Raw genomic sequence first — 25172 nt, forward strand, 5'->3', positions numbered from 1 at the left:
TCAGCCCGATGCAATGTCTGTTTCGCCTAGCTGCAGACTCACCGATGTCCTGCTGCGCGCGCGGTTCACAGGAAAGTGTTTTCTCATCGGGTGGGGTAGAAATCACTGCTCTGCAGGCTCCGTTTCTGAGCATTTTCATGACGGAATCCACAGGTTTCTGGAAACTCATGGCATTTAGTAAAATCGACCTCGTGAGATGACCGGCCGTGATCCCAGAATGATGGGCCAGACTCCATACGCCGAATGAGATTAGAGTGGTGCTGGAAAAGCACAGCGGGGCAGGCAGCATCCGAGGACCAGCAAAATAGACCTCTCGGCCAGGAGTCCTTCGTCAGGAAGGGTACTGTCCTATATCCAAACATCTTCTGCTGCTTCATCAGTGACCTTCCTTCTGTCATATAGTCAGAAGTGGCCATTTTTGTTCACGATTGCATAATGATAGCACCACTGACAACTCCTCAGATACTGAAGCAGACCATACTAGGTTCAAATGCAGAAAGCCAATGCCCTCTGACGAACGCAATCGTCTTTCTTTTGCGAGATGTGACTCCAACCAGTGGATAAACAAAGATTGTAAACCTACTCAGTTCTTCACAACAGAGCGTCATTGATGTTCTAGCATTGAATATCTTTGAATAATGAGTGGCACAGACAGAGTCAATAGCCGGAGTCATAGTTTGAAGATATTAGGCGGAAAGTATCAAGGAGACGTCAGCGGTAGGTTCTTTACGCAGAAAGTTGTGAATGCATGGAATGGGTTGCCAGCTGTGGTGGTGGAAGCAGAGTCATTGGGGTCATTTAAGGAACTGCTGGACGTGCACATGGAGAGCAGTGAGTTGAGGGTTGCGTAGGTTACATTACATTAGGATGAAACCTCGGCACAACATCGTGGGCCAAAGGGCCTGTTCTGTGCTGTACTTTTCTATGTTCTATGATCTATTTGAGGCTGGATTGGAGAAATAGTTGGCATGCTTCCAAAACCAAGGGATGGGCAGGAAAGTGAAGTTGATCATTAACTTTAGCGAGCAGGCTTGATCTGTGGGCTATTCCTACCACCATCTCTATGTTCTTGTGTTTATAAATATGAGTTGTGCTGATTGTGTGCACGTAACACGTTAATGTTATAATTAAAGTAGAACTCATTTCCATTTTAAGAAGAGCGTTCTCCACTTGGTCAGGAACCATCCAGGCAAACTATAAGTTGCAAGTAATAATTTTGAGCCTAGAATCCTATTTGTATTATTTACTTTATATATTTTGAAATAAAAAACAGTGTTCAGATAAAATCAAACCAGTCAAACAAACAGCGCTTCATTGCGATTTTCCTACTTGGTTTCTCGCTATATCAGCAATGGAGAAAGTCAGGGCTGCAGATGCTGGAGATTGGAGTCAGTTTGCTGCGCCACTGCACAGAATATCAAGAATACCGGTTTAGTTTCCTGCTGGAGTTCAAACTGTAGTAAAGTTCTAGCGTGCGCGGTCCGTAGGTGCATTGGTGGTTCAGTGGTAGAATTCTCGCCTGCCACGCGGGAGGCCCGGGTTCGATTCCCGGCCAATGCATTGTCGCCCCTTTAATTTCAAATGCTGCACGGCGTAACCAAGTTCAGCCCGATGCAATGTCTGTTTCGCCTAGCTGCAGACTCACCGATGTCCTGCTGCGCGCGCGGTTCACAGGAAAGTGTTTTCTCATCGGGTGGGGTAGAAATCACTGCTCTGCAGGCTCCGTTTCTCAGCATTTTCATGACGGAATCCACAGGTTTCTGGAAACTCATGGCATTTAGTAAAATCGACCTCGTGAGATGACCGGCCGTGATCCCAGAATGATGGGCCAGACTCCATACGCCGAATGAGATTAGAGTGGTGCTGGAAAAGCACAGCGGGGCAGGCAGCATCCGAGGACCAGCAAAATAGACCTCTCGGCCAGGAGTCCTTCGTCAGGAAGGGTACTGTCCTATATCCAAACATCTTCTGCTGCTTCATCAGTGACCTTCCTTCTGTCATATAGTCAGAAGTGGCCATTTTTGTTCACGATTGCATAATGATAGCACCACTGACAACTCCTCAGATACTGAAGCAGACCATACTAGGTTCAAATGCAGAAAGCCAATGCCCTCTGACGAACGCAATCGTCTTTCTTTGTGCGAGATGTGACTCCAACCAGTGGATAAACAAAGATTGTAAACCTACTCAGTTCTTCACAACAGAGCGTCATTGATGTTCTAGCATTGAATATCTTTGAATAATGAGTGGCACAGACAGAGTCAATAGCCGGAGTCATAGTTTGAAGATATTAGGCGGAAAGTATCAAGGAGACGTCAGCGGTAGGTTCTTTACGCAGAAAGTTGTGAATGCATGGAATGGGTTGCCAGCTGTGGTGGTGGAAGCAGAGTCATTGGGGTCATTTAAGGAACTGCTGGACGTGCACATGGAGAGCAGTGAGTTGAGGGTTGCGTAGGTTACATTACATTAGGATGAAACCTCGGCACAACATCGTGGGCCAAAGGGCCTGTTCTGTGCTGTACTTTTCTATGTTCTATGATCTATTTGAGGCTGGATTGGAGAAATAGTTGGCATGCTTCCAAAACCAAGGGATGGGCAGGAAAGTGAAGTTGATCATTAACTTTAGCGAGCAGGCTTGATCTGTGGGCTATTCCTACCACCATCTCTATGTTCTTGTGTTTATAAATATGAGTTGTGCTGATTGTGTGCACGTAACACGTTAATGTTATAATTAAAGTAGAACTCATTTCCATTTTAAGAAGAGCGTTCTCCACTTGGTCAGGAACCATCCAGGCAAACTATAAGTTGCAAGTAATAATTTTGAGCCTAGAATCCTATTTGTATTATTTACTTTATATATTTTGAAATAAAAAACAGTGTTCAGATAAAATCAAACCAGTCAAACAAACAGCGCTTCATTGCGATTTTCCTACTTGGTTTCTCGCTATATCAGCAATGGAGAAAGTCAGGGCTGCAGATGCTGGAGATTGGAGTCAGTTTGCTGCGCCACTGCACAGAATATCAAGAATACCGGTTTAGTTTCCTGCTGGAGTTCAAACTGTAGTAAAGTTCTAGCGTGCGCGGTCCGTAGGTGCATTGGTGGTTCAGTGGTAGAATTCTCGCCTGCCACGCGGGAGGCCCGGGTTCGATTCCCGGCCAATGCATTGTCGCCCCTTTAATTTCAAATGCTGCACGGCGTAACCAAGTTCAGCCCGATGCAATGTCTGTTTCGCCTAGCTGCAGACTCACCGATGTCCTGCTGCGCGCGCGGTTCACAGGAAAGTGTTTTCTCATCGGGTGGGGTAGAAATCACTGCTCTGCAGGCTCCGTTTCTGAGCATTTTCATGACGGAATCCACAGGTTTCTGGAAACTCATGGCATTTAGTAAAATCGACCTCGTGAGATGACCGGCCGTGATCCCAGAATGATGGGCCAGACTCCATACGCCGAATGAGATTAGAGTGGTGCTGGAAAAGCACAGCGGGGCAGGCAGCATCCGAGGACCAGCAAAATAGACCTCTCGGCCAGGAGTCCTTCGTCAGGAAGGGTACTGTCCTATATCCAAACATCTTCTGCTGCTTCATCAGTGACCTTCCTTCTGTCATATAGTCAGAAGTGGCCATTTTTGTTCACGATTGCATAATGATAGCACCACTGACAACTCCTCAGATACTGAAGCAGACCATACTAGGTTCAAATGCAGAAAGCCAATGCCCTCTGACGAACGCAATCGTCTTTCTTTGTGCGAGATGTGACTCCAACCAGTGGATAAACAAAGATTGTAAACCTACTCAGTTCTTCACAACAGAGCGTCATTGATGTTCTAGCATTGAATATCTTTGAATAATGAGTGGCACAGACAGAGTCAATAGCCGGAGTCATAGTTTGAAGATATTAGGCGGAAAGTATCAAGGAGACGTCAGCGGTAGGTTCTTTACGCAGAAAGTTGTGAATGCATGGAATGGGTTGCCAGCTGTGGTGGTGGAAGCAGAGTCATTGGGGTCATTTAAGGAACTGCTGGACGTGCACATGGAGAGCAGTGAGTTGAGGGTTGCGTAGGTTACATTACATTAGGATGAAACCTCGGCACAACATCGTGGGCCAAAGGGCCTGTTCTGTGCTGTACTTTTCTATGTTCTATGATCTATTTGAGGCTGGATTGGAGAAATAGTTGGCATGCTTCCAAAACCAAGGGATGGGCAGGAAAGTGAAGTTGATCATTAACTTTAGCGAGCAGGCTTGATCTGTGGGCTATTCCTACCACCATCTCTATGTTCTTGTGTTTATAAATATGAGTTGTGCTGATTGTGTGCACGTAACACGTTAATGTTATAATTAAAGTAGAACTCATTTCCATTTTAAGAAGAGCGTTCTCCACTTGGTCAGGAACCATCCAGGCAAACTATAAGTTGCAAGTAATAATTTTGAGCCTAGAATCCTATTTGTATTATTTACTTTATATATTTTGAAATAAAAAACAGTGTTCAGATAAAATCAAACCAGTCAAACAAACAGCGCTTCATTGCGATTTTCCTACTTGGTTTCTCGCTATATCAGCAATGGAGAAAGTCAGGGCTGCAGATGCTGGAGATTGGAGTCAGTTTGCTGCGCCACTGCACAGAATATCAAGAATACCGGTTTAGTTTCCTGCTGGAGTTCAAACTGTAGTAAAGTTCTAGCGTGCGCGGTCCGTAGGTGCATTGGTGGTTCAGTGGTAGAATTCTCGCCTGCCACGCGGGAGGCCCGGGTTCGATTCCCGGCCAATGCATTGTCGCCCCTTTAATTTCAAATGCTGCACGGCGTAACCAAGTTCAGCCCGATGCAATGTCTGTTTCGCCTAGCTGCAGACTCACCGATGTCCTGCTGCGCGCGCGGTTCACAGGAAAGTGTTTTCTCATCGGGTGGGGTAGAAATCACTGCTCTGCAGGCTCCGTTTCTGAGCATTTTCATGACGGAATCCACAGGTTTCTGGAAACTCATGGCATTTAGTAAAATCGACCTCGTGAGATGACCGGCCGTGATCCCAGAATGATGGGCCAGACTCCATACGCCGAATGAGATTAGAGTGGTGCTGGAAAAGCACAGCGGGGCAGGCAGCATCCGAGGACCAGCAAAATAGACCTCTCGGCCAGGAGTCCTTCGTCAGGAAGGGTACTGTCCTATATCCAAACATCTTCTGCTGCTTCATCAGTGACCTTCCTTCTGTCATATAGTCAGAAGTGGCCATTTTTGTTCACGATTGCATAATGATAGCACCACTGACAACTCCTCAGATACTGAAGCAGACCATACTAGGTTCAAATGCAGAAAGCCAATGCCCTCTGACGAACGCAATCGTCTTTCTTTGTGCGAGATGTGACTCCAACCAGTGGATAAACAAAGATTGTAAACCTACTCAGTTCTTCACAACAGAGCGTCATTGATGTTCTAGCATTGAATATCTTTGAATAATGAGTGGCACAGACAGAGTCAATAGCCGGAGTCATAGTTTGAAGATATTAGGCGGAAAGTATCAAGGAGACGTCAGCGGTAGGTTCTTTACGCAGAAAGTTGTGAATGCATGGAATGGGTTGCCAGCTGTGGTGGTGGAAGCAGAGTCATTGGGGTCATTTAAGGAACTGCTGGACGTGCACATGGAGAGCAGTGAGTTGAGGGTTGCGTAGGTTACATTACATTAGGATGAAACCTCGGCACAACATCGTGGGCCAAAGGGCCTGTTCTGTGCTGTACTTTTCTATGTTCTATGATCTATTTGAGGCTGGATTGGAGAAATAGTTGGCATGCTTCCAAAACCAAGGGATGGGCAGGAAAGTGAAGTTGATCATTAACTTTAGCGAGCAGGCTTGATCTGTGGGCTATTCCTACCACCATCTCTATGTTCTTGTGTTTATAAATATGAGTTGTGCTGATTGTGTGCACGTAACACGTTAATGTTATAATTAAAGTAGAACTCATTTCCATTTTAAGAAGAGCGTTCTCCACTTGGTCAGGAACCATCCAGGCAAACTATAAGTTGCAAGTAATAATTTTGAGCCTAGAATCCTATTTGTATTATTTACTTTATATATTTTGAAATAAAAAACAGTGTTCAGATAAAATCAAACCAGTCAAACAAACAGCGCTTCATTGCGATTTTCCTACTTGGTTTCTCGCTATATCAGCAATGGAGAAAGTCAGGGCTGCAGATGCTGGAGATTGGAGTCAGTTTGCTGCGCCACTGCACAGAATATCAAGAATACCGGTTTAGTTTCCTGCTGGAGTTCAAACTGTAGTAAAGTTCTAGCGTGCGCGGTCCGTAGGTGCATTGGTGGTTCAGTGGTAGAATTCTCGCCTGCCACGCGGGAGGCCCGGGTTCGATTCCCGGCCAATGCATTGTCGCCCCTTTAATTTCAAATGCTGCACGGCGTAACCAAGTTCAGCCCGATGCAATGTCTGTTTCGCCTAGCTGCAGACTCACCGATGTCCTGCTGCGCGCGCGGTTCACAGGAAAGTGTTTTCTCATCGGGTGGGGTAGAAATCACTGCTCTGCAGGCTCCGTTTCTGAGCATTTTCATGACGGAATCCACAGGTTTCTGGAAACTCATGGCATTTAGTAAAATCGACCTCGTGAGATGACCGGCCGTGATCCCAGAATGATGGGCCAGACTCCATACGCCGAATGAGATTAGAGTGGTGCTGGAAAAGCACAGCGGGGCAGGCAGCATCCGAGGACCAGCAAAATAGACCTCTCGGCCAGGAGTCCTTCGTCAGGAAGGGTACTGTCCTATATCCAAACATCTTCTGCTGCTTCATCAGTGACCTTCCTTCTGTCATATAGTCAGAAGTGGCCATTTTTGTTCACGATTGCATAATGATAGCACCACTGACAACTCCTCAGATACTGAAGCAGACCATACTAGGTTCAAATGCAGAAAGCCAATGCCCTCTGACGAACGCAATCGTCTTTCTTTGTGCGAGATGTGACTCCAACCAGTGGATAAACAAAGATTGTAAACCTACTCAGTTCTTCACAACAGAGCGTCATTGATGTTCTAGCATTGAATATCTTTGAATAATGAGTGGCACAGACAGAGTCAATAGCCGGAGTCATAGTTTGAAGATATTAGGCGGAAAGTATCAAGGAGACGTCAGCGGTAGGTTCTTTACGCAGAAAGTTGTGAATGCATGGAATGGGTTGCCAGCTGTGGTGGTGGAAGCAGAGTCATTGGGGTCATTTAAGGAACTGCTGGACGTGCACATGGAGAGCAGTGAGTTGAGGGTTGCGTAGGTTACATTACATTAGGATGAAACCTCGGCACAACATCGTGGGCCAAAGGGCCTGTTCTGTGCTGTACTTTTCTATGTTCTATGATCTATTTGAGGCTGGATTGGAGAAATAGTTGGCATGCTTCCAAAACCAAGGGATGGGCAGGAAAGTGAAGTTGATCATTAACTTTAGCGAGCAGGCTTGATCTGTGGGCTATTCCTACCACCATCTCTATGTTCTTGTGTTTATAAATATGAGTTGTGCTGATTGTGTGCACGTAACACGTTAATGTTATAATTAAAGTAGAACTCATTTCCATTTTAAGAAGAGCGTTCTCCACTTGGTCAGGAACCATCCAGGCAAACTATAAGTTGCAAGTAATAATTTTGAGCCTAGAATCCTATTTGTATTATTTACTTTATATATTTTGAAATAAAAAACAGTGTTCAGATAAAATCAAACCAGTCAAACAAACAGCGCTTCATTGCGATTTTCCTACTTGGTTTCTCGCTATATCAGCAATGGAGAAAGTCAGGGCTGCAGATGCTGGAGATTGGAGTCAGTTTGCTGCGCCACTGCACAGAATATCAAGAATACCGGTTTAGTTTCCTGCTGGAGTTCAAACTGTAGTAAAGTTCTAGCGTGCGCGGTCCGTAGGTGCATTGGTGGTTCAGTGGTAGAATTCTCGCCTGCCACGCGGGAGGCCCGGGTTCGATTCCCGGCCAATGCATTGTCGCCCCTTTAATTTCAAATGCTGCACGGCGTAACCAAGTTCAGCCCGATGCAATGTCTGTTTCGCCGAGCTGCAGACTCACCGATGTCCTGCTGCGCGCGCGGTTCACAGGAAAGTGTTTTCTCATCGGGTGGGGTAGAAATCACTGCTCTGCAGGCTCCGTTTCTGAGCATTTTCATGACGGAATCCACAGGTTTCTGGAAACTCATGGCATTTAGTAAAATCGACCTCGTGAGATGACCGGCCGTGATCCCAGAATGATGGGCCAGACTCCATACGCCGAATGAGATTAGAGTGGTGCTGGAAAAGCACAGCGGGGCAGGCAGCATCCGAGGACCAGCAAAATAGACCTCTCGGCCAGGAGTCCTTCGTCAGGAAGGGTACTGTCCTATATCCAAACATCTTCTGCTGCTTCATCAGTGACCTTCCTTCTGTCATATAGTCAGAAGTGGCCATTTTTGTTCACGATTGCATAATGATAGCACCACTGACAACTCCTCAGATACTGAAGCAGACCATACTAGGTTCAAATGCAGAAAGCCAATGCCCTCTGACGAACGCAATCGTCTTTCTTTGTGCGAGATGTGACTCCAACCAGTGGATAAACAAAGATTGTAAACCTACTCAGTTCTTCACAACAGAGCGTCATTGATGTTCTAGCATTGAATATCTTTGAATAATGAGTGGCACAGACAGAGTCAATAGCCGGAGTCATAGTTTGAAGATATTAGGCGGAAAGTATCAAGGAGACGTCAGCGGTAGGTTCTTTACGCAGAAAGTTGTGAATGCATGGAATGGGTTGCCAGCTGTGGTGGTGGAAGCAGAGTCATTGGGGTCATTTAAGGAACTGCTGGACGTGCACATGGAGAGCAGTGAGTTGAGGGTTGCGTAGGTTACATTACATTAGGATGAAACCTCGGCACAACATCGTGGGCCAAAGGGCCTGTTCTGTGCTGTACTTTTCTATGTTCTATGATCTATTTGAGGCTGGATTGGAGAAATAGTTGGCATGCTTCCAAAACCAAGGGATGGGCAGGAAAGTGAAGTTGATCATTAACTTTAGCGAGCAGGCTTGATCTGTGGGCTATTCCTACCACCATCTCTATGTTCTTGTGTTTATAAATATGAGTTGTGCTGATTGTGTGCACGTAACACGTTAATGTTATAATTAAAGTAGAACTCATTTCCATTTTAAGAAGAGCGTTCTCCACTTGGTCAGGAACCATCCAGGCAAACTATAAGTTGCAAGTAATAATTTTGAGCCTAGAATCCTATTTGTATTATTTACTTTATATATTTTGAAATAAAAAACAGTGTTCAGATAAAATCAAACCAGTCAAACAAACAGCGCTTCATTGCGATTTTCCTACTTGGTTTCTCGCTATATCAGCAATGGAGAAAGTCAGGGCTGCAGATGCTGGAGATTGGAGTCAGTTTGCTGCGCCACTGCACAGAATATCAAGAATACCGGTTTAGTTTCCTGCTGGAGTTCAAACTGTAGTAAAGTTCTAGCGTGCGCGGTCCGTAGGTGCATTGGTGGTTCAGTGGTAGAATTCTCGCCTGCCACGCGGGAGGCCCGGGTTCGATTCCCGGCCAATGCATTGTCGCCCCTTTAATTTCAAATGCTGCACGGCGTAACCAAGTTCAGCCCGATGCAATGTCTGTTTCGCCTAGCTGCAGACTCACCGATGTCCTGCTGCGCGCGCGGTTCACAGGAAAGTGTTTTCTCATCGGGTGGGGTAGAAATCACTGCTCTGCAGGCTCCGTTTCTGAGCATTTTCATGACGGAATCCACAGGTTTCTGGAAACTCATGGCATTTAGTAAAATCGACCTCGTGAGATGACCGGCCGTGATCCCAGAATGATGGGCCAGACTCCATACGCCGAATGAGATTAGAGTGGTGCTGGAAAAGCACAGCGGGGCAGGCAGCATCCGAGGACCAGCAAAATAGACCTCTCGGCCAGGAGTCCTTCGTCAGGAAGGGTACTGTCCTATATCCAAACATCTTCTGCTGCTTCATCAGTGACCTTCCTTCTGTCATATAGTCAGAAGTGGCCATTTTTGTTCACGATTGCATAATGATAGCACCACTGACAACTCCTCAGATACTGAAGCAGACCATACTAGGTTCAAATGCAGAAAGCCAATGCCCTCTGACGAACGCAATCGTCTTTCTTTGTGCGAGATGTGACTCCAACCAGTGGATAAACAAAGATTGTAAACCTACTCAGTTCTTCACAACAGAGCGTCATTGATGTTCTAGCATTGAATATCTTTGAATAATGAGTGGCACAGACAGAGTCAATAGCCGGAGTCATAGTTTGAAGATATTAGGCGGAAAGTATCAAGGAGACGTCAGCGGTAGGTTCTTTACGCAGAAAGTTGTGAATGCATGGAATGGGTTGCCAGCTGTGGTGGTGGAAGCAGAGTCATTGGGGTCATTTAAGGAACTGCTGGACGTGCACATGGAGAGCAGTGAGTTGAGGGTTGCGTAGGTTACATTACATTAGGATGAAACCTCGGCACAACATCGTGGGCCAAAGGGCCTGTTCTGTGCTGTACTTTTCTATGTTCTATGATCTATTTGAGGCTGGATTGGAGAAATAGTTGGCATGCTTCCAAAACCAAGGGATGGGCAGGAAAGTGAAGTTGATCATTAACTTTAGCGAGCAGGCTTGATCTGTGGGCTATTCCTACCACCATCTCTATGTTCTTGTGTTTATAAATATGAGTTGTGCTGATTGTGTGCACGTAACACGTTAATGTTATAATTAAAGTAGAACTCATTTCCATTTTAAGAAGAGCGTTCTCCACTTGGTCAGGAACCATCCAGGCAAACTATAAGTTGCAAGTAATAATTTTGAGCCTAGAATCCTATTTGTATTATTTACTTTATATATTTTGAAATAAAAAACAGTGTTCAGATAAAATCAAACCAGTCAAACAAACAGCGCTTCATTGCGATTTTCCTACTTGGTTTCTCGCTATATCAGCAATGGAGAAAGTCAGGGCTGCAGATGCTGGAGATTGGAGTCAGTTTGCTGCGCCACTGCACAGAATATCAAGAATACCGGTTTAGTTTCCTGCTGGAGTTCAAACTGTAGTAAAGTTCTAGCGTGCGCGGTCCGTAGGTGCATTGGTGGTTCAGTGGTAGAATTCTCGCCTGCCACGCGGGAGGCCCGGGTTCGATTCCCGGCCAATGCATTGTCGCCCCTTTAATTTCAAATGCTGCACGGCGTAACCAAGTTCAGCCCGATGCAATGTCTGTTTCGCCGAGCTGCAGACTCACCGATGTCCTGCTGCGCGCGCGGTTCACAGGAAAGTGTTTTCTCATCGGGTGGGGTAGAAATCACTGCTCTGCAGGCTCCGTTTCTGAGCATTTTCATGACGGAATCCACAGGTTTCTGGAAACTCATGGCATTTAGTAAAATCGACCTCGTGAGATGACCGGCCGTGATCCCAGAATGATGGGCCAGACTCCATACGCCGAATGAGATTAGAGTGGTGCTGGAAAAGCACAGCGGGGCAGGCAGCATCCGAGGACCAGCAAAATAGACCTCTCGGCCAGGAGTCCTTCGTCAGGAAGGGTACTGTCCTATATCCAAACATCTTCTGCTGCTTCATCAGTGACCTTCCTTCTGTCATATAGTCAGAAGTGGCCATTTTTGTTCACGATTGCATAATGATAGCACCACTGACAACTCCTCAGATACTGAAGCAGACCATACTAGGTTCAAATGCAGAAAGCCAATGCCCTCTGACGAACGCAATCGTCTTTCTTTGTGCGAGATGTGACTCCAACCAGTGGATAAACAAAGATTGTAAACCTACTCAGTTCTTCACAACAGAGCGTCATTGATGTTCTAGCATTGAATATCTTTGAATAATGAGTGGCACAGACAGAGTCAATAGCCGGAGTCATAGTTTGAAGATATTAGGCGGAAAGTATCAAGGAGACGTCAGCGGTAGGTTCTTTACGCAGAAAGTTGTGAATGCATGGAATGGGTTGCCAGCTGTGGTGGTGGAAGCAGAGTCATTGGGGTCATTTAAGGAACTGCTGGACGTGCACATGGAGAGCAGTGAGTTGAGGGTTGCGTAGGTTACATTACATTAGGATGAAACCTCGGCACAACATCGTGGGCCAAAGGGCCTGTTCTGTGCTGTACTTTTCTATGTTCTATGATCTATTTGAGGCTGGATTGGAGAAATAGTTGGCATGCTTCCAAAACCAAGGGATGGGCAGGAAAGTGAAGTTGATCATTAACTTTAGCGAGCAGGCTTGATCTGTGGGCTATTCCTACCACCATCTCTATGTTCTTGTGTTTATAAATATGAGTTGTGCTGATTGTGTGCACGTAACACGTTAATGTTATAATTAAAGTAGAACTCATTTCCATTTTAAGAAGAGCGTTCTCCACTTGGTCAGGAACCATCCAGGCAAACTATAAGTTGCAAGTAATAATTTTGAGCCTAGAATCCTATTTGTATTATTTACTTTATATATTTTGAAATAAAAAACAGTGTTCAGATAAAATCAAACCAGTCAAACAAACAGCGCTTCATTGCGATTTTCCTACTTGGTTTCTCGCTATATCAGCAATGGAGAAAGTCAGGGCTGCAGATGCTGGAGATTGGAGTCAGTTTGCTGCGCCACTGCACAGAATATCAAGAATACCGGTTTAGTTTCCTGCTGGAGTTCAAACTGTAGTAAAGTTCTAGCGTGCGCGGTCCGTAGGTGCATTGGTGGTTCAGTGGTAGAATTCTCGCCTGCCACGCGGGAGGCCCGGGTTCGATTCCCGGCCAATGCATTGTCGCCCCTTTAATTTCAAATGCTGCACGGCGTAACCAAGTTCAGCCCGATGCAATGTCTGTTTCGCCGAGCTGCAGACTCACCGATGTCCTGCTGCGCGCGCGGTTCACAGGAAAGTGTTTTCTCATCGGGTGGGGTAGAAATCACTGCTCTGCAGGCTCCGTTTCTGAGCATTTTCATGACGGAATCCACAGGTTTCTGGAAACTCATGGCATTTAGTAAAATCGACCTCGTGAGATGACCGGCCGTGATCCCAGAATGATGGGCCAGACTCCATACGCCGAATGAGATTAGAGTGGTGCTGGAAAAGCACAGCGGGGCAGGCAGCATCCGAGGACCAGCAAAATAGACCTCTCGGCCAGGAGTCCTTCGTCAGGAAGGGTACTGTCCTATATCCAAACATCTTCTGCTGCTTCATCAGTGACCTTCCTTCTGTCATATAGTCAGAAGTGGCCATTTTTGTTCACGATTGCATAATGATAGCACCACTGACAACTCCTCAGATACTGAAGCAGACCATACTAGGTTCAAATGCAGAAAGCCAATGCCCTCTGACGAACGCAATCGTCTTTCTTTGTGCGAGATGTGACTCCAACCAGTGGATAAACAAAGATTGTAAACCTACTCAGTTCTTCACAACAGAGCGTCATTGATGTTCTAGCATTGAATATCTTTGAATAATGAGTGGCACAGACAGAGTCAATAGCCGGAGTCATAGTTTGAAGATATTAGGCGGAAAGTATCAAGGAGACGTCAGCGGTAGGTTCTTTACGCAGAAAGTTGTGAATGCATGGAATGGGTTGCCAGCTGTGGTGGTGGAAGCAGAGTCATTGGGGTCATTTAAGGAACTGCTGGACGTGCACATGGAGAGCAGTGAGTTGAGGGTTGCGTAGGTTACATTACATTAGGATGAAACCTCGGCACAACATCGTGGGCCAAAGGGCCTGTTCTGTGCTGTACTTTTCTATGTTCTATGATCTATTTGAGGCTGGATTGGAGAAATAGTTGGCATGCTTCCAAAACCAAGGGATGGGCAGGAAAGTGAAGTTGATCATTAACTTTAGCGAGCAGGCTTGATCTGTGGGCTATTCCTACCACCATCTCTATGTTCTTGTGTTTATAAATATGAGTTGTGCTGATTGTGTGCACGTAACACGTTAATGTTATAATTAAAGTAGAACTCATTTCCATTTTAAGAAGAGCGTTCTCCACTTGGTCAGGAACCATCCAGGCAAACTATAAGTTGCAAGTAATAATTTTGAGCCTAGAATCCTATTTGTATTATTTACTTTATATATTTTGAAATAAAAAACAGTGTTCAGATAAAATCAAACCAGTCAAACAAACAGCGCTTCATTGCGATTTTCCTACTTGGTTTCTCGCTATATCAGCAATGGAGAAAGTCAGGGCTGCAGATGCTGGAGATTGGAGTCAGTTTGCTGCGCCACTGCACAGAATATCAAGAATACCGGTTTAGTTTCCTGCTGGAGTTCAAACTGTAGTAAAGTTCTAGCGTGCGCGGTCCGTAGGTGCATTGGTGGTTCAGTGGTAGAATTCTCGCCTGCCGCGCGGGAGGCCCGGGTTCGATTCCCGGCCAATGCATTGTCGCCCCTTTAATTTCAAATGCTGCACGGCGTAACCAAGTTCAGCCCGATGCAATGTCTGTTTCGCCGAGCTGCAGACTCACCGATGTCCTGCTGCGCGCGCGGTTCACAGGAAAGTGTTTTCTCATCGGGTGGGGTAGAAATCACTGCTCTGCAGGCTCCGTTTCTGAGCATTTTCATGACGGAATCCACAGGTTTCTGGAAACTCATGGCATTTAGTAAAATCGACCTCGTGAGATGACCGGCCGTGATCCCAGAATGATGGGCCAGACTCCATACGCCGAATGAGATTAGAGTGGTGCTGGAAAAGCACAGCGGGGCAGGCAGCATCCGAGGACCAGCAAAATAGACCTCTCGGCCAGGAGTCCTTCGTCAGGAAGGGTACTGTCCTATATCCAAACATCTTCTGCTGCTTCATCAGTGACCTTCCTTCTGTCATATAGTCAGAAGTGGCCATTTTTGTTCACGATTGCATAATGATAGCACCACTGACAACTCCTCAGATACTGAAGCAGACCATACTAGGTTCAAATGCAGAAAGCCAATGCCCTCTGACGAACGCAATCGTCTTTCTTTGTGCGAGATGTGACTCCAACCAGTGGATAAACAAAGATTGTAAACCTACTCAGTTCTTCACAACAGAGCGTCATTGATGTTCTAGCATTGAATATCTTTGAATAATGAGTGGCACAGACAGAGTCAATAGCCGGAGTCATAGTTTGAAGATATTAGGCGGAAAGTATCAAGGAGACGTCAGCGGTAGGTTCTTTACGCAGAAAGTTGTGAATGCATGGAATGGGTTGCCAGCTGTGGTGGTGGAAGCAGAGTCATTGGGGTCATTTAAGGAACTGCTGGACGTGCACATGGAGAGCAGTGAGTTGAGGGTTGCGTAGGTTACATTACATTAGGATGAAACCTCGGCACAACATCGTGGGCCAAAGGGCCTGTTCTGTGCTGTACTTTTCTATGTTCTATGATCTATTTGAGGCTGGATTGGAGAAATAGTTGGCATGCTTCCAAAACCAAGGGATGGGCAGGAAAGTGAAGTTGATCATTAACTTTAGCGAGCAGGCTTGATCTGTGGGCTATTCCTACCACCATCTCTATGTTCTTGTGTTTATAAATATGAGTTGTGCTGATTGTGTGCACGTAACACGTTAATGTTATAATTAAAGTAGAACTCATTTCCATTTTAAGAAGAGCGTTCTCCACTTGGTCAGGAACCATCCAGGCAAACTATAAGTTGCAAGTAATAATTTTGAGCCTAGAATCCTATTTGTATTATTTACTTTATATATTTTGAAATAAAAAACAGTGTTCAGATAAAATCAAACCAGTCAAACAAACAGCGCTTCATTGCGATTTTCCTACTTGGTTTCTCGCTATATCAGCAATGGAGAAAGTCAGGGCTGCAGATGCTGGAGATTGGAGTCAGTTTGCTGCGCCACTGCACAGAATATCAAGAATACCGGTTTAGTTTCCTGCTGGAGTTCAAACTGTAGTAAAGTTCTAGCGTGCGCGGTCCGTAGGTGCATTGGTGGTTCAGTGGTAGAATTCTCGCCTCCCACGCGGGAGGCCCGGGTTCGATTCCCGGCCAATGCAGTGTCGCCCCTTTAATTTCAAATGCTGCACGGCGTAACCAAGTTCAGCCCGATGCAATGTCTGTTTCGCCTAGCTGCAGACTCACCGATGTCCTGCTGCGCGCGCGGTTCACAGGAAAGTGTTTTCTCATCGGGTGGGGTAGAAATCACTGCTCTGCAGGCTCCGTTTCTGAGCATTTTCATGACGGAATCCACAGGTTTCTGGAAACTCATGGCATTTAGTAAAATCGACCTCGTGAGATGACCGGCCGTGATCCCAGAATGATGGGCCAGACTCCATACGCCGAATGAGATTAGAGTGGTGCTGGAAAAGCACAGCGGGGCAGGCAGCATCCGAGGACCAGCAAAATAGACCTCTCGGCCAGGAGTCCTTCGTCAGGAAGGGTACTGTCCTATATCCAAACATCTTCTGCTGCTTCATCAGTGACCTTCCTTCTGTCATATAGTCAGAAGTGGCCATTTTTGTTCACGATTGCATAATGATAGCACCACTGACAACTCCTCAGATACTGAAGCAGACCATACTAGGTTCAAATGCAGAAAGCCAATGCCCTCTGACGAACGCAATCGTCTTTCTTTGTGCGAGATGTGACTCCAACCAGTGGATAAACAAAGATTGTAAACCTACTCAGTTCTTCACAACAGAGCGTCATTGATGTTCTAGCATTGAATATCTTTGAATAATGAGTGGCACAGACAGAGTCAATAGCCGGAGTCATAGTTTGAAGATATTAGGCGGAAAGTATCAAGGAGACGTCAGCGGTAGGTTCTTTACGCAGAAAGTTGTGAATGCATGGAATGGGTTGCCAGCTGTGGTGGTGGAAGCAGAGTCATTGGGGTCATTTAAGGAACTGCTGGACGTGCACATGGAGAGCAGTGAGTTGAGGGTTGCGTAGGTTACATTACATTAGGATGAAACCTCGGCACAACATCGTGGGCCAAAGGGCCTGTTCTGTGCTGTACTTTTCTATGTTCTATGATCTATTTGAGGCTGGATTGGAGAAATAGTTGGCATGCTTCCAAAACCAAGGGATGGGCAGGAAAGTGAAGTTGATCATTAACTTTAGCGAGCAGGCTTGATCTGTGGGCTATTCCTACCACCATCTCTATGTTCTTGTGTTTATAAATATGAGTTGTGCTGATTGTGTGCACGTAACACGTTAATGTTATAATTAAAGTAGAACTCATTTCCATTTTAAGAAGAGCGTTCTCCACTTGGTCAGGAACCATCCAGGCAAACTATAAGTTGCAAGTAATAATTTTGAGCCTAGAATCCTATTTGTATTATTTACTTTATATATTTTGAAATAAAAAACAGTGTTCAGATAAAATCAAACCAGTCAAACAAACAGCGCTTCATTGCGATTTTCCTACTTGGTTTCTCGCTATATCAGCAATGGAGAAAGTCAGGGCTGCAGATGCTGGAGATTGGAGTCAGTTTGCTGCGCCACTGCACAGAATATCAAGAATACCGGTTTAGTTTCCTGCTGGAGTTCAAACTGTAGTAAAGTTCTAGCGTGCGCGGTCCGTAGGTGCATTGGTGGTTCAGTGGTAGAATTCTCGCCTGCCACGCGGGAGGCCCGGGTTCGATTCCCGGCCAATGCATTGTCGCCCCTTTAATTTCAAATGCTGCACGGCGTAACCAAGTTCAGCCCGATGCAATGTCTGTTTCGCCTAGCTGCAGACTCACCGATGTCCTGCTGCGCGCGCGGTTCACAGGAAAGTGTTTTCTCATCGGGTGGGGTAGAAATCACTGCTCTGCAGGCTCCGTTTCTGAGCATTTTCATGACGGAATCCACAGGTTTCTGGAAACTCATGGCATTTAGTAAAATCGACCTCGTGAGATGACCGGCCGTGATCCCAGAATGATGGGCCAGACTCCATACGCCGAATGAGATTAGAGTGGTGCTGGAAAAGCACAGCGGGGCAGGCAGCATCCGAGGACCAGCAAAATAGACCTCTCGGCCAGGAGTCCTTCGTCAGGAAGGGTACTGTCCTATATCCAAACATCTTCTGCTGCTTCATCAGTGACCTTCCTTCTGTCATATAGTCAGAAGTGGCCATTTTTGTTCACGATTGCATAATGATAGCACCACTGACAACTCCTCAGATACTGAAGCAGACCATACTAGGTTCAAATGCAGAAAGCCAATGCCCTCTGACGAACGCAATCGTCTTTCTTTGTGCGAGATGTGACTCCAACCAGTGGATAAACAAAGATTGTAAACCTACTCAGTTCTTCACAACAGAGCGTCATTGATGTTCTAGCATTGAATATCTTTGAATAATGAGTGGCACAGACAGAGTCAATAGCCGGAGTCATAGTTTGAAGATATTAGGCGGAAAGTATCAAGGAGACGTCAGCGGTAGGTTCTTTACGCAGAAAGTTGTGAATGCATGGAATGGGTTGCCAGCTGTGGTGGTGGAAGCAGAGTCATTGGGGTCATTTAAGGAACTGCTGGACGTGCACATGGAGAGCAGTGAGTTGAGGGTTGCGTAGGTTACATTACATTAGGATGAAACCTCGGCACAACATCGTGGGCCAAAGGGCCTGTTCTGTGCTGTACTTTTCTATGTTCTATGATCTATTTGAGGCTGGATTGGAGAAATAGTTGGCATGCTTCCAAAACCAAGGGATGGGCAGGAAAGTGAAGTTGATCATTAACTTTAGCGAGCAGGCTTGATCTGTGGGCTATTCCTACCACCATCTCTATGTTCTTGTGTTTATAAATATGAGTTGTGCTGATTGTGTGCACGTAACACGTTAATGTTATAATTAAAGTAGAACTCATTTCCATTTTAAGAAGAGCGTTCTCCACTTGGTCAGGAACCATCCAGGCAAACTATAAGTATCAAGTAATAATTTTGAGCCTAGAATCCTATTTGTATTATTTACTTTATATATTTTGAAATAAAAAACAGTGTTCAGATAAAATCAAACCAGTCAAACAAACAGCGCTTCATTGCGATTTTCCTACTTGGTTTCTCGCTATATCAGCAATGGAGAAAGTCAGGGCTGCAGATGCTGGAGATTGGAGTCAGTTTGCTGCGCCACTGCACAGAATATCAAGAATACCGGTTTAGTTTCCTGCTGGAGTTCAAACTGTAGTAAAGTTCTAGCGTGCGCGGTCTGTAGGTGCATTGGTGGTTCAGTGTTAGAATTCTCGCCTGCCACGCGGGAGGCCCGGGTTCGATTCCCGGCCAATGCATTGTCGCCCCTTTAATTTCAAATGCTGCACGGCGTAACCAAGTTCAGCCCGATGCAATGTCTGTTTCGCCGAGCTGCAGACTCACCGATGTCCTGCTGCGCGCGCGGTTCACAGGAAAGTGTTTTCTCATCGGGTGGGGTAGAAATCACTGCTCTGCAGGCTCCGTTTCTGAGCATTTTCATGACGGAATCCACAGGTTTCTGGAAACTCATGGCATTTAGTAAAATCGACCTCGTGAGATGACCGGCCGTGATCCCAGAATGATGGGCCAGACTCCATACGCCGAATGAGATTAGAGTGGTGCTGGAAAAGCACAGCGGGGCAGGCAGCATCCGAGGACCAGCAAAATAGACCTCTCGGCCAGGAGTCCTTCGTCAGGAAGGGTACTGTCCTATATCCAAACATCTTCTGCTGCTTCATCAGTGACCTTCCTTCTGTCATATAGTCAGAAGTGGCCATTTTTGTTCACGATTGCATAATGATAGCACCACTGACAACTCCTCAGATACTGAAGCAGACCATACTAGGTTCAAATGCAGAAAGCCAATGCCCTCTGACGAACGCAATCGTCTTTCTTTGTGCGAGATGTGACTCCAACCAGTGGATAAACAAAGATTGTAAACCTACTCAGTTCTTCACAACAGAGCGTCATTGATGTTCTAGCATTGAATATCTTTGAATAATGAGTGGCACAGACAGAGTCAATAGCCGGAGTCATAGTTTGAAGATATTAGGCGGAAAGTATCAAGGAGACGTCAGCGGTAGGTTCTTTACGCAGAAAGTTGTGAATGCATGGAATGGGTTGCCAGCTGTGGTGGTGGAAGCAGAGTCATTGGGGTCATTTAAGGAACTGCTGGACGTGCACATGGAGAGCAGTGAGTTGAGGGTTGCGTAGGTTACATTACATTAGGATGAAACCTCGGCACAACATCGTGGGCCAAAGGGCCTGTTCTGTGCTGTACTTTTCTATGTTCTATGATCTATTTGAGGCTGGATTGGAGAAATAGTTGGCATGCTTCCAAAACCAAGGGATGGGCAGGAAAGTGAAGTTGATCATTAACTTTAGCGAGCAGGCTTGATCTGTGGGCTATTCCTACCACCATCTCTATGTTCTTGTGTTTATAAATATGAGTTGTGCTGATTGTGTGCACGTAACACGTTAATGTTATAATTAAAGTAGAACTCATTTCCATTTTAAGAAGAGCGTTCTCCACTTGGTCAGGAACCATCCAGGCAAACTATAAGTTGCAAGTAATAATTTTGAGCCTAGAATCCTATTTGTATTATTTACTTTATATATTTTGAAATAAAAAACAGTGTTCAGATAAAATCAAACCAGTCAAACAAACAGCGCTTCATTGCGATTTTCCTACTTGGTTTCTCGCTATATCAGCAATGGAGAAAGTCAGGGCTGCAGATGCTGGAGATTGGAGTCAGTTTGCTGCGCCACTGCACAGAATATCAAGAATACCGGTTTAGTTTCCTGCTGGAGTTCAAACTGTAGTAAAGTTCTAGCGTGCGCGGTCCGTAGGTGCATTGGTGGTTCAGTGGTAGAATTCTCGCCTGCCACGCGGGAGGCCCGGGTTCGATTCCCGGCCAATGCATTGTCGCCCCTTTAATTTCAAATGCTGCACGGCGTAACCAAGTTCAGCCCGATGCAATGTCTGTTTCGCCTAGCTGCAGACTCACCGATGTCCTGCTGCGCGCGCGGTTCACAGGAAAGTGTTTTCTCATCGGGTGGGGTAGAAATCACTGCTCTGCAGGCTCCGTTTCTGAGCATTTTCATGACGGAATCCACAGGTTTCTGGAAACTCATGGCATTTAGTAAAATCGACCTCGTGAGATGACCGGCCGTGATCCCAGAATGATGGGCCAGACTCCATACGCCGAATGAGATTAGAGTGGTGCTGGAAAAGCACAGCGGGGCAGGCAGCATCCGAGGACCAGCAAAATAGACCTCTCGGCCAGGAGTCCTTCGTCAGGAAGGGTACTGTCCTATATCCAAACATCTTCTGCTGCTTCATCAGTGACCTTCCTTCTGTCATATAGTCAGAAGTGGCCATTTTTGTTCACGATTGCATAATGATAGCACCACTGACAACTCCTCAGATACTGAAGCAGACCATACTAGGTTCAAATGCAGAAAGCCAATGCCCTCTGACGAACGCAATCGTCTTTCTTTGTGCGAGATGTGACTCCAACCAGTGGATAAACAAAGATTGTAAACCTACTCAGTTCTTCACAACAGAGCGTCATTGATGTTCTAGCATTGAATATCTTTGAATAATGAGTGGCACAGACAGAGTCAATAGCCGGAGTCATAGTTTGAAGATATTAGGCGGAAAGTATCAAGGAGACGTCAGCGGTAGGTTCTTTACGCAGAAAGTTGTGAATGCATGGAATGGGTTGCCAGCTGTGGTGGTGGAAGCAGAGTCATTGGGGTCATTTAAGGAACTGCTGGACGTGCACATGGAGAGCAGTGAGTTGAGGGTTGCGTAGGTTACATTACATTAGGATGAAACCTCGGCACAACATCGTGGGCCAAAGGGCCTGTTCTGTGCTGTACTTTTCTATGTTCTATGATCTATTTGAGGCTGGATTGGAGAAATAGTTGGCATGCTTCCAAAACCAAGGGATGGGCAGGAAAGTGAAGTTGATCATTAACTTTAGCGAGCAGGCTTGATCTGTGGGCTATTCCTACCACCATCTCTATGTTCTTGTGTTTATAAATATGAGTTGTGCTGATTGTGTGCACGTAACACGTTAATGTTATAATTAAAGTAGAACTCATTTCCATTTTAAGAAGAGCGTTCTCCACTTGGTCAGGAACCATCCAGGCAAACTATAAGTTGCAAGTAATAATTTTGAGCCTAGAATCCTATTTGTATTATTTACTTTATATATTTTGAAATAAAAAACAGTGTTCAGATAAAATCAAACCAGTCAAACAAACAGCGCTTCATTGCGATTTTCCTACTTGGTTTCTCGCTATATCAGCAATGGAGAAAGTCAGGGCTGCAGATGCTGGAGATTGGAGTCAGTTTGCTGCGCCACTGCACAGAATATCAAGAATACCGGTTTAGTTTCCTGCTGGAGTTCAAACTGTAGTAAAGTTCTAGCGTGCGCGGTCCGTAGGTGCATTGGTGGTTCAGTGGTAGAATTCTCGCCTGCCACGCGGGAGGCCCGGGTTCGATTCCCGGCCAATGCATTGTCGCCCCTTTAATTTCAAATGCTGCACGGCGTAACCAAGTTCAGCCCGATGCAATGTCTGTTTCGCCGAGCTGCAGACTCACCGATGTCCTGCTGCGCGCGCGGTTCACAGGAAAGTGTTTTCTCATCGGGTGGGGTAGAAATCACTGCTCTGCAGGCTCCGTTTCTGAGCATTTTCATGACGGAATCCACAGGTTTCTGGAAACTCATGGCATTTAGTAAAATCGACCTCGTGAGATGACCGGCCGTGATCCCAGAATGATGGGCCAGACTCCATACGCCGAATGAGATTAGAGTGGTGCTGGAAAAGCACAGCGGGGCAGGCAGCATCCGAGGACCAGCAAAATAGACCTCTCGGCCAGGAGTCCTTCGTCAGGAAGGGTACTGTCCTATATCCAAACATCTTCTGCTGCTTCATCAGTGACCTTCCTTCTGTCATATAGTCAGAAGTGGCCATTTTTGTTCACGATTGCATAATGATAGCACCACTGACAACTCCTCAGATACTGAAGCAGACCATACTAGGTTCAAATGCAGAAAGCCAATGCCCTCTGACGAACGCAATCGTCTTTCTTTGTGCGAGATGTGACTCCAACCAGTGGATAAACAAAGATTGTAAACCTACTCAGTTCTTCACAACAGAGCGTCATTGATGTTCTAGCATTGAATATCTTTGAATAATGAGTGGCACAGACAGAGTCAATAGCCGGAGTCATAGTTTGAAGATATTAGGCGGAAAGTATCAAGGAGACGTCAGCGGTAGGTTCTTTACGCAGAAAGTTGTGAATGCATGGAATGGGTTGCCAGCTGTGGTGGTGGAAGCAGAGTCATTGGGGTCATTTAAGGAACTGCTGGACGTGCACATGGAGAGCAGTGAGTTGAGGGTTGCGTAGGTTACATTACATTAGGATGAAACCTCGGCACAACATCGTGGGCCAAAGGGCCTGTTCTGTGCTGTACTTTTCTATGTTCTATGATCTATTTGAGGCTGGATTGGAGAAATAGTTGGCATGCTTCCAAAACCAAGGGATGGGCAGGAAAGTGAAGTTGATCATTAACTTTAGCGAGCAGGCTTGATCTGTGGGCTATTCCTACCACCATCTCTATGTTCTTGTGTTTATAAATATGAGTTGTGCTGATTGTGTGCACGTAACACGTTAATGTTATAATTAAAGTAGAACTCATTTCCATTTTAAGAAGAGCGTTCTCCACTTGGTCAGGAACCATCCAGGCAAACTATAAGTATCAAGTAATAATTTTGAGCCTAGAATCCTATTTGTATTATTTACTTTATATATTTTGAAATAAAAAACAGTGTTCAGATAAAATCAAACCAGTCAAACAAACAGCGCTTCATTGCGATTTTCCTACTTGGTTTCTCGCTATATCAGCAATGGAGAAAGTCAGGGCTGCAGATGCTGGAGATTGGAGTCAGTTTGCTGCGCCACTGCACAGAATATCAAGAATACCGGTTTAGTTTCCTGCTGGAGTTCAAACTGTAGTAAAGTTCTAGCGTGCGCGGTCTGTAGGTGCATTGGTGGTTCAGTGTTAGAATTCTCGCCTGCCACGCGGGAGGCCCGGGTTCGATTCCCGGCCAATGCATTGTCGCCCCTTTAATTTCAAATGCTGCACGGCGTAACCAAGTTCAGCCCGATGCAATGTCTGTTTCGCCGAGCTGCAGACTCACCGATGTCCTGCTGCGCGCGCGGTTCACAGGAAAGTGTTTTCTCATCGGGTGGGGTAGAAATCACTGCTCTGCAGGCTCCGTTTCTGAGCATTTTCATGACGGAATCCACAGGTTTCTGGAAACTCATGGCATTTAGTAAAATCGACCTCGTGAGATGACCGGCCGTGATCCCAGAATGATGGGCCAGACTCCATACGCCGAATGAGATTAGAGTGGTGCTGGAAAAGCACAGCGGGGCAGGCAGCATCCGAGGACCAGCAAAATAGACCTCTCGGCCAGGAGTCCTTCGTCAGGAAGGGTACTGTCCTATATCCAAACATCTTCTGCTGCTTCATCAGTGACCTTCCTTCTGTCATATAGTCAGAAGTGGCCATTTTTGTTCACGATTGCATAATGATAGCACCACTGACAACTCCTCAGATACTGAAGCAGACCATACTAGGTTCAAATGCAGAAAGCCAATGCCCTCTGACGAACGCAATCGTCTTTCTTTGTGCGAGATGTGACTCCAACCAGTGGATAAACAAAGATTGTAAACCTACTCAGTTCTTCACAACAGAGCGTCATTGATGTTCTAGCATTGAATATCTTTGAATAATGAGTGGCACAGACAGAGTCAATAGCCGGAGTCATAGTTTGAAGATATTAGGCGGAAAGTATCAAGGAGACGTCAGCGGTAGGTTCTTTACGCAGAAAGTTGTGAATGCATGGAATGGGTTGCCAGCTGTGGTGGTGGAAGCAGAGTCATTGGGGTCATTTAAGGAACTGCTGGACGTGCACATGGAGAGCAGTGAGTTGAGGGTTGCGTAGGTTACATTACATTAGGATGAAACCTCGGCACAACATCGTGGGCCAAAGGGCCTGTTCTGTGCTGTACTTTTCTATGTTCTATGATCTATTTGAGGCTGGATTGGAGAAATAGTTGGCATGCTTCCAAAACCAAGGGATGGGCAGGAAAGTGAAGTTGATCATTAACTTTAGCGAGCAGGCTTGATCTGTGGGCTATTCCTACCACCATCTCTATGTTCTTGTGTTTATAAATATGAGTTGTGCTGATTGTGTGCACGTAAC

At 45.8% G+C, this 25172-nt stretch overlaps 15 non-coding genes across 15 annotated transcripts; all 15 read left to right on the forward strand.

Moving 5' to 3' along the window:
* Positions 1-1489: 1489 nt before the first annotated feature.
* On the forward strand, positions 1490-1560 carry trnag-gcc (transfer RNA glycine (anticodon GCC)). Its single transcript has one exon. It is a non-coding gene; the product is annotated as a tRNA-Gly (tRNA).
* Positions 1561-3093: 1533 nt separating this feature from the next.
* Positions 3094-3164, forward strand: trnag-gcc (transfer RNA glycine (anticodon GCC)). Its single transcript has one exon. It is a non-coding gene; the product is annotated as a tRNA-Gly (tRNA).
* A 1533-nt stretch (positions 3165-4697) lies between these two features.
* Positions 4698-4768, forward strand: trnag-gcc (transfer RNA glycine (anticodon GCC)). The gene has a single exon. It is a non-coding gene; the product is annotated as a tRNA-Gly (tRNA).
* Positions 4769-6301: 1533 nt separating this feature from the next.
* On the forward strand, positions 6302-6372 carry trnag-gcc (transfer RNA glycine (anticodon GCC)). The gene has a single exon. It is a non-coding gene; the product is annotated as a tRNA-Gly (tRNA).
* Positions 6373-7905: 1533 nt separating this feature from the next.
* Positions 7906-7976, forward strand: trnag-gcc (transfer RNA glycine (anticodon GCC)). Its single transcript has one exon. It is a non-coding gene; the product is annotated as a tRNA-Gly (tRNA).
* Positions 7977-9509: 1533 nt separating this feature from the next.
* On the forward strand, positions 9510-9580 carry trnag-gcc (transfer RNA glycine (anticodon GCC)). The gene has a single exon. It is a non-coding gene; the product is annotated as a tRNA-Gly (tRNA).
* A 1533-nt stretch (positions 9581-11113) lies between these two features.
* On the forward strand, positions 11114-11184 carry trnag-gcc (transfer RNA glycine (anticodon GCC)). The gene has a single exon. It is a non-coding gene; the product is annotated as a tRNA-Gly (tRNA).
* A 1533-nt stretch (positions 11185-12717) lies between these two features.
* Positions 12718-12788, forward strand: trnag-gcc (transfer RNA glycine (anticodon GCC)). Its single transcript has one exon. It is a non-coding gene; the product is annotated as a tRNA-Gly (tRNA).
* Positions 12789-14321: 1533 nt separating this feature from the next.
* On the forward strand, positions 14322-14392 carry trnag-gcc (transfer RNA glycine (anticodon GCC)). The gene has a single exon. It is a non-coding gene; the product is annotated as a tRNA-Gly (tRNA).
* Positions 14393-15925: 1533 nt separating this feature from the next.
* Positions 15926-15996, forward strand: trnag-ccc (transfer RNA glycine (anticodon CCC)). The gene has a single exon. It is a non-coding gene; the product is annotated as a tRNA-Gly (tRNA).
* Positions 15997-17529: 1533 nt separating this feature from the next.
* trnag-gcc (transfer RNA glycine (anticodon GCC)) lies at positions 17530-17600 on the forward strand. The gene has a single exon. It is a non-coding gene; the product is annotated as a tRNA-Gly (tRNA).
* A 1533-nt stretch (positions 17601-19133) lies between these two features.
* Positions 19134-19204, forward strand: trnag-gcc (transfer RNA glycine (anticodon GCC)). The gene has a single exon. It is a non-coding gene; the product is annotated as a tRNA-Gly (tRNA).
* A 1533-nt stretch (positions 19205-20737) lies between these two features.
* trnag-gcc (transfer RNA glycine (anticodon GCC)) lies at positions 20738-20808 on the forward strand. The gene has a single exon. It is a non-coding gene; the product is annotated as a tRNA-Gly (tRNA).
* Positions 20809-22341: 1533 nt separating this feature from the next.
* On the forward strand, positions 22342-22412 carry trnag-gcc (transfer RNA glycine (anticodon GCC)). The gene has a single exon. It is a non-coding gene; the product is annotated as a tRNA-Gly (tRNA).
* A 1533-nt stretch (positions 22413-23945) lies between these two features.
* Positions 23946-24016, forward strand: trnag-gcc (transfer RNA glycine (anticodon GCC)). The gene has a single exon. It is a non-coding gene; the product is annotated as a tRNA-Gly (tRNA).
* The last annotated feature ends 1156 nt before the right edge of the window (positions 24017-25172 follow it).

Source organism: Chiloscyllium plagiosum, unplaced genomic scaffold, assembly GCF_037043375.1.
Source record: "Chiloscyllium plagiosum isolate Xiang-an unplaced genomic scaffold, Cpla_swu_hap1 HiC_scaffold_35, whole genome shotgun sequence".
Lineage (NCBI taxonomy): Eukaryota > Metazoa > Chordata > Chondrichthyes > Orectolobiformes > Hemiscylliidae > Chiloscyllium > Chiloscyllium plagiosum.